At 36.2% G+C, this 8,334-nt stretch overlaps 1 long non-coding RNA gene across 1 annotated transcript; it reads right to left on the reverse strand.

Annotated features, from left to right (window-relative positions):
* Nucleotides 1-256: 256 nt before the first annotated feature.
* On the reverse strand, nucleotides 257-7,184 carry LOC115610476. Its single transcript, XR_003992252.1, has 3 exons — nucleotides 7,102-7,184; nucleotides 3,194-3,238; nucleotides 257-353 (listed from the first exon to the last, which is right to left on the reverse strand). It is a non-coding gene; the product is annotated as an uncharacterized LOC115610476 (long non-coding RNA).
* Between the last annotated feature and the right edge of the window lie 1,150 nt (nucleotides 7,185-8,334).

Genomic DNA, 8,334 nt, shown 5'->3' on the forward strand with positions numbered 1-8,334 from the left:
ACATCCTAGAAACTAAAAGTCAATACACAGCAGAGTAGTTGTATCATTTATTATAAAACAGCTGGGCAGAGTGTTCTGAAAAGGATCTAGATCGAATACTAATAACAGAGTAAATCAATTTTTGTACAGCAGAGTTTTTACTTCATCAAGGAAATTTTGCCTGACATTGCAAAATATTCTACAGTTGACTTGAACAACTAATAAGTACACTCTGTCACCTGTACAATTCATTATCTGATGAACAACTTACCTCTGGGTCCTTCAATTCCTGTTATCTGTTGGTTGTCTTCTACACATTTATCTCTTCTCTCTCTGCTGAGTCAGAGGACCTTAGAAGAATTCAATAGCAAGCCCTACATATATTTGAATAGAAAGACATTATAATATTTTTATTTATAATTTATTTAATTATAATTTAAGCTTTTTTGGTTTTTTTTTTACATTGTTCAGAAGAGGGTTAAACATTGAAGTTTATAACTAAAACTTTCCACACAGATAGATATACAATTAGACAGAAGTGATAGAAGATAATCTAATTTTGCTTGGAAATCTTAATTAAACACAGAGGACTTACTTACTTAATTTCCAAACCTTGCTGACTATCCTAAACCTACATCAGGGCTTTGTTTTAGTGGAATAAAGAGGTAAGGAACTAAAGATGAGTAGTAATGAAAGTGCAGCAATACAGTGAGGAACAGCACTGTCATAAAACACTGTTCAAAGCAAAAACTTAGAATGCGTCCTGCACAGGAAGATGCCTGAGAAGTTCAGCAAAGAGTATCATAAACAGAAAAGGATTTCTATTTAAATAACTATATGCACTTTTTTCCAGAATTACAAAGCAAGCTGGTTTGCTCATGTTTGCAATAATTAGAATATGAATTTGGATTTCACTTTAGTAAAATGTAGAAACTCTTTATCTGCTTTCAGTGTTTATTAGGAAAACTACCTCATAGATAAAAAACATTCACCTTTTCTTCTTGAAGTTTAGTTAAGTTTTCAACTAGCTCCTGCTGATTGATTTTTCCAGGTTTCCACATTTACTACATTGTGTATGAACACCAGTAACACTAACAAGAACTCTAACATGATAAGAGTATAACGTATCTAAGGTTGAGTTTGTGTTTAGAATTTATACTTAATATATGTACATCACCATATATCTTCTAATTTTTCAGCTTAAACACTGCATAGGACTGTATGAGGAAAGAATGGAAAAGGATCTATACACTTTTTTATATACTTTTATACTTTTCTTCACATTTCTAGAAGGATGAGCATACATTTCCACTGGCACAACTGGAAATCCATGATTGGAAATGACACTGGAAATCATGAATTACCAGAATCATCATGGAAGTTTGGCTTCCTAGACATTCAACCCTGCAGTGAAATTGTATTGACATCAGCAGAGCTATTCCTTTCTAAAACTGGACTAACATTGTAAAGTCATGAAAAAAGGATTTACAACTAAACAGCTTTAGTATAAACAATTCTGACTATTCAGTATTCCTCAGCCAGAGTTGTGTTGGATAAGGACAATCATATCTGCATGATATATTATTGCACCATTAAATAGATGTGAAGCATCCACCTCTGGCCATCACTAGAACAGGTTAAGGAAATCGCTGAACCATTATTCTGTTCTGGAACAACATTTCTTACGTGACCAAGCTTTCAAACACCTTCAGCAAACACATGCATACCTAACAATAAACTCATGAGGAAACGTTTGCAGAAGTGGCACAGAAGAAAGCTGACAGTTTTGATGGCACATTTCCACTCTTTACTAACGTAAATACATGTTTATAAACATGTACTGAAGCTTCAGTTCAAACTGCTATTATGAAGCCTGTCTTCCTGAGGACTTTAAAATAGTTTTTGCTTATTTACATAAACCAAAAGAAGAAAAAAGTCTGTTGCTGTAATGCGTTGCAAAACATTGCAGAATAATGTGTTACTGTGCAATGCTACCAAGAGTTCTCAGACTTAATGTGAAATTGCTAATGATATTATTGAAAAACTTAATTTCCCATCTTACTTCCAGCTCTAGATTAATTTGATGTTATTTTGTGATCACAACAGTTTCTGATGTGTTGTAGGAATGATTTCACACATCTGTGATGTTCAGTCTAAAATCATAGTAGTATCATTAAGATACATCATCCCTAATGGTCAGTGCCTGACAACAATAATAGAGCTTATTTGGAAGACTCTATTAGTGATTTTTTTTGTTGTTTGGGGTATCAGCTGTGAGTACTAGAAGTGGAAAGACAACATTTCCATAGTAAAATTGTTATTCCAAAAAAGCAAATTTTCTTGCCCTGAACAAAGCTTTACAATATCGTTACCTCCCTTTAAGCTTTTATAATTCATTTTAAGTCCAGTAATTCTTTATGTCAGTTCAGACTTTACATAGAAGTACAGAGTTATTTGGTTGTCAGGAACATTTTTAGATATTTTCCCCTTTCAATTTTCTCAAAGTTTGAGTAGACCACCTCAGAACCTTTACAATAACACGAAAGAAAATAACCAGTGCAGAACAGGTGAAATTTTCAAAAGTAGTCCTTGTTGGGTTTACTCAGTTCACAAAGATGAGCTGTCCCAAAATGCCTTCGAGAATCAGGACTTCCTTGAACTTCAACAGTGTCCTTTACTTATAGGTTAGTCATTCACTTACAACAGAAATAGTTACCCTCTACCCATGTTCTCCACATAACTTGACTATTCTTGACTGATGGAAGCAGATTTTAAATTTTGCTGATAGTCAGATAAATCTCCTGGGATATCCTAAATCAAGGGAAAGCAAATGTGTTCTCCAATTAGTCCATAGGTTCACTGAATGTATTTTGCTAAAGCTGAGGATTTTGCCAAATGAGTGAACCTTAACTGTGCCACTACCAACCTAACTTGAATGCAATTTGTTCCTACTTTCAGAGGGATATTCATAGCATTAGCTCTCTACACTGGTACAAGAAAAATGCAGAGGGGCTAGATTGTTCAATATTTATTTGATTTTGTCATGCAAAACCTGTAGGTCTGTGGCAGGTATAAACTGCACTTGAGGAAAGAGAAGTGTTCCTCTGGGCTTTTAAAAGTTACACCATAAGTCAAAGCCAGTCTTGCTTCTTTTGCCATTAATGGATCTTAACAACTACTTAAACCTTGCAGTGAAGTAAATGCAATTTCCTACCTTGCTGTTTCACTTTCTGCCCTGTATGTGTAGCATTCCTGGCTTCTGAAGCAGAACAAAACATAGTCAGACAACATCACCTAGAGAACCTTAATTTTGCTTCCCATCTTTCACCTGCCTCCGGCTGTAGATTGCTGAAACTGCAATTTAAAATCAGTATCAGAAAGCTTTTGTTCAATTTTCATATTTATATTTGATAAATGTTCTGAAATTACTAACAAATTGATTTAAGTTTCCATGCGATCTCATTATTTTTCTAGGCTTTTTCCCATAGGAATTGATAATGAAAATAAGAGATGAGGACCTCTTCAAATTGAGTTCTACTTTCAAAAAAAGTTTCCAATGAATAAATTACAAATGAAAATACAGTGTTACTGTTAAATCCTTGGCTTTAGCTTACATATATGCTTCTAAAGAAATTAAATTAATGGGACAAGTAGCAAGACTGTATAATTTTGTTGTAGAATTTGTCCTCCGGTTCTGTTGCATTGTTTCTTGCTACAGGTTATCAGTCATCTGTTTACCAGATGACTATTTACCAGTCATACACTAGTAAAACAATAATATAAAATAAAAAAATAATAAAAAAATAAATAAAATAAAATAAAATGTATTTTTGAAACTAGAAGAATCACAATGCTACCTATCTGAAGATGACTTTTTTTAGCATACTTCTCTTTTCTTACCCTCATTGTTCTCCATTACTGATTGATTGTAAATATTTTCAAATTTGATTCATGGATTTCCACATGGGAAAGCATTTGGGCTTGTCTAAAGCCTCATTGAAGTCAATAGTTGTCTCTGGTCATGTTAGATTCTGTCTACATCAAGCTCTTTTTTGGACTAGTTTTTTGGAGCAGATACCAGCATTTTCAGCTTTGTATGCCTAAAGCAAGTCATTTATATAAAAGTGGCACAATTTCCAGGCAGACTGACAACCAAACACACCCAGGAAAGCTGATGTGAAACAGCAAATTATTTTGAAAGTGGGCATTATGTACCTGCATGATCACTAATGAAACTAAAATTGGAGTACTGCAACTTATTGTGATGTCTGCACTTCCAAAGGGAGATTGACAGACTGAAGAGAAATCACAGAACAACCCCATGTCTTAATTGAGGTACAAATGCAAGGAGGAGAGATAATTAAGGAGGCAAGTCCATTTACTTCATCAAAAGAGAAGCCTGAGACATTATTTAATTAAAGTATTGGAATACCTCCAAGAAAATTCAATACCAAACTTTTTAATAATAGAAAAATAGTACTTTAGTAGGAAAAAAAAGTGCTTTAAAAGTCTGGATACTAAACTCACACAAACTCATATTGAAAATAAAGGCACACCTTTCATTAAGAAAGCAGTTAGTGAGCCAACCCTCAATATAAATTACTGAGGTAAGGAACAGTTCTCTATTTCTTGACAACTTCATTTGAAGACTGATTGCCTTTCTGTAAAACATATTTTAGCCAAACAGAAATGTGGCAGTTTAACACAAGTGTAACTGGAGGAAGCTGTATGGTGTATGGTTCTATCATCAGACCAGATGATAGACATTTCTACCTTTTAGAGTGTACAACTCCATAAAAATCTCTCACTAGAAAATCACAGATGTCATATCCCCACTTTTGAAAACTTGCTCTTTAGGTAGAATAAGGAATGATAAGGTATAAATCTAGTACACATTTCAGAAAAAAGTGGAATGACATTTGGGATACTAAACAATAAATCAGTTTTAGTGATAGATGAAGTATAAAACTTGTGTCTAGGTGCCTAAATAGAGCTCTTTTTGAATATTACACCTTTTTCATTTGAATTGTATTTTGAAATAAAAAAATAGTGATGAGTTTTTAGTACATTAACTGAATGCCCTGAAAGGTTTTGGGGTAACAATAGTAGAGAGGAAGTTTGGCATTTACTCCTCCATTGCATGTATAGTCATGTTAAACTTCCCTGTAGATCAGCTAACCTCAGGGCTACTTGAGAGGGAGCACCCCCATCAGAGGAAGTCTGCTTCGGTATAGGAGGTAAGATCTGTGGAGAGAGGTAATACTTTTATTAGACCACCTTAGGCTTGGAATGAGTTCAATCTTCTGTGGAGACTGCCAACAAGGGAGTCAATTAATGCCTGTTGTGATGGTGGTTTCTGCAGAGTGGATGACCAACGGATCACTACTGTGCACCTCTCAGGTCTCCTTCCCTTCCCACCCTCCTTTTCCCAGTGGTAAACTTCAGGATGATTAAGTTAATGGTCATGCAGCTTAAATGCCTTCTGTGATGAGTGATGGGGCAAGGTTAAATCCCCTGCGGACTGTGGGCAATCAAATTTCCAAAATAATTCCCAGGATAGAAACAGATTTTCAGCTTCTATTTGTTCAGAAACTGTGCAGCAGTTTCAGAATTTAATTGTAGATGCAGATATCCTGGCAGATGCTTATTATTCATGCCAGGCAGACACAGTGGGTTCTGTATTGCTAGTGAAATGGGTGTTAATATGAACAGAAAGAGAGACATTTTTAGAAGTTTGTCAGAGTTAATAGTCAGCTATTACAGTTCATATGAAATGAAATGTTTTCTGATCTATCAGTGGTGACGTTAAAAGTAGCTTGTTTGCTCTTATTTGCTACTGCATGGAGTATTTTCTTGTATTTCAAAAGCTTTTATTTTATTGAAAGCATTATTTTGATTTCTTGCGCAACACAGAAATGAGAGTCCTAATTCTCGGGTGCTTGTTGAAGTCATTCTGTCTAAGCATAGAAAAGCAGCTTAGCCAAACTTTTGCTGGTGTAGGCTTATTGACATCAGCAGGGCTTACACCAAGAGATAATCCTGCCTGCTGAATGTGCATAGCACATATGAACTAGAAAAAAATATCTTAGCTGGAAAAAGAAAATGGCTCTGATGCCATCTTAGGTGGAATATGCTAACTGATCCCTTGTTATCCTGCTCCTAGGCACCACTGAAGAAACTTCCCTGTAAACCCATGAATGGAAAAAACTATTTTGCCAGCTTGTAAAGGGGCTTTTTCCCAGATTTGTTGCACTGTACCATGCATTCACAAACCATGAGAGAAGGACCAATGAGATTTCTGCCATTCTGCAGAACTACGTTTTCTAATGCTATGTGGGGCAATAGCTTGGTGGACCTGCTGACTTAGGAGAAAACACTTTAGAAGCTGTACAATATCCAAACCCAATAATTTTAACCCAGACGTTTAGAGGCAGAGACATAGCTACCTTTTCCTATCTTTACACTTGGCAAAAGAAAGAATATGAATTCATATCTCTTAGCTTCCTCCATAGATTTCTAATCCTCCTCATTCATTCCTCTTCATCCCAGAGAATTTGAAAGAGGCACATGACTTCTCCTGAACTCTGAATTGACAGTTCATGCCTTACTGAGAAATCTGCAGCCAAGCGGGCTGGTGAACAAATGGTCTGAAAGGAATGAGATACTTTTACATTCCTTCCAGAGATCCTGGGAGAGGAATATGGACCAGAGACAAAAAGAAGGAAGTATTTCATAAAATTAAGTGCAGGATAGGCTGAAGGTTACCAGAGTGAAGTATGCTTTATTAAACATAAAATTGCACCATTGCTATTAGACCCAGTTCAGAAATGCAGAGCTAAATATTTTTCACTGTGAGGGAGACCAGTTACTGTAGTTTACTCTGGAGATCATGTTTCACAGAGAATGGTGATACACTATGTTTTCCTGGAGGCCAGGATATTTTCTAACCCACCGATGCTGCTTTAGTACATTCAGGAATTCCCATCAGTCTTTTGTCATTGCTTCACTTCTCCTATGGGACACACTCTCTGACAGGCTGGCCCCCTCCGTATAAGTCATCTCTGTGAGTGCTACCTTCATACTTCTCTGAATTCTCTCTGGAAGGAGGAGAATAGAACTTACCTTTGCAGTTGTTTCAGGTCACATCATGTAAGGAGAAAACAGATCAATACACAATGCAATTCAGAATTTTGTTTTTTCCAGGTACTTTCATAATCCTTAAAGATATAAAGAGATAATGTTAGTCATAATCATAAAAAAGGGTCAATGTTTTTAAAAAATAGGTATCGTAGAGCAAGCTTGTTTCTATAGCAAAGTAAGTCTGAATGCTTCTCTGAAGTCAGAATTTAATTAAAATCTACGCTGTAAGCTTTTATTTTTCAGTTGCTTCAGAGTAGAGAATGTGCCCTGTATCAATGTCACAGCAGTCAATAAAAGTCCCTTTCCTTTCCTTAAGTCTCATCCCACACATCCACAGTTTTGAATATAGACACATTGCAAAGCTCTATTCAAACCAGACACTGAGTTTCTTTGACACATTGGAAAAACTTTGTTCAACCTCCCACAATAAAAGTGTGGTTTTCTTTCTCATAGCAGTTGTTCTTGAGGGTGAGAAGAAGCATGGTGTGGGTGGCATTGGCTCTCCACTGTCCTTAGCACCTTTGTGCCATCAGTAGTATCTGCCCTTTGGACATCAGGTCGTGTAACAACAAGGCATTGCTATTCTGCTCTGAAGAGAACACAGAAGGGCTCGTAGAGGTGCCTGGGAGCGGTGACTTAGGCAGGTGGGTAACAGCTACAGCTGGTTCTCAGACGGTTGACAATGACAACAAGCTCCAGCATCATCCTAAACTACATCATACTGTGGGTTCTGTGGGTTCCGCTATCCATAACTCACCCTTTAACTCTTTTTCAGTTCTATAAAAGGATCTGTGGTGTAAACATGACCTAGTAGGTCTATTGTTTAAGATTATCCATCACAGACAACTTCTTCTTTTTTTAAAAGTTTTGCTTATTTGCCTGCTGCAATAATAACAGCAAAAACAAGCAGAGAAGCAACAGAGGTAATCCTTACTATCCACAGTCTTTCCTGAGTGCATTATTTTGAAACTGAAAACAAGCAGAGATGAAAGGAAATTCTATCATCCCTTCTGGTTTTGGAAATAAAGAGTATTTTGCCTAAGTCATGGCTAGAGAAGTCCAGAGTTATTTCTCCTTCAATGGACCACCAGAAGACAGAAAAATTCCATTCTGGTGAGGAATTAACTTGCTTTTTGGGGGAAAAATGGGCTCAGGAAAACAAAATAACAAACAAGCTAATTTTATAGAAGCTTCTGCAGAGAAGATTGAGGGAAA

This window comes from Strigops habroptila, chromosome 7 (assembly GCF_004027225.2).
Source record: "Strigops habroptila isolate Jane chromosome 7, bStrHab1.2.pri, whole genome shotgun sequence".
Classification (NCBI taxonomy): Eukaryota; Metazoa; Chordata; class Aves; order Psittaciformes; family Psittacidae; genus Strigops; species Strigops habroptila.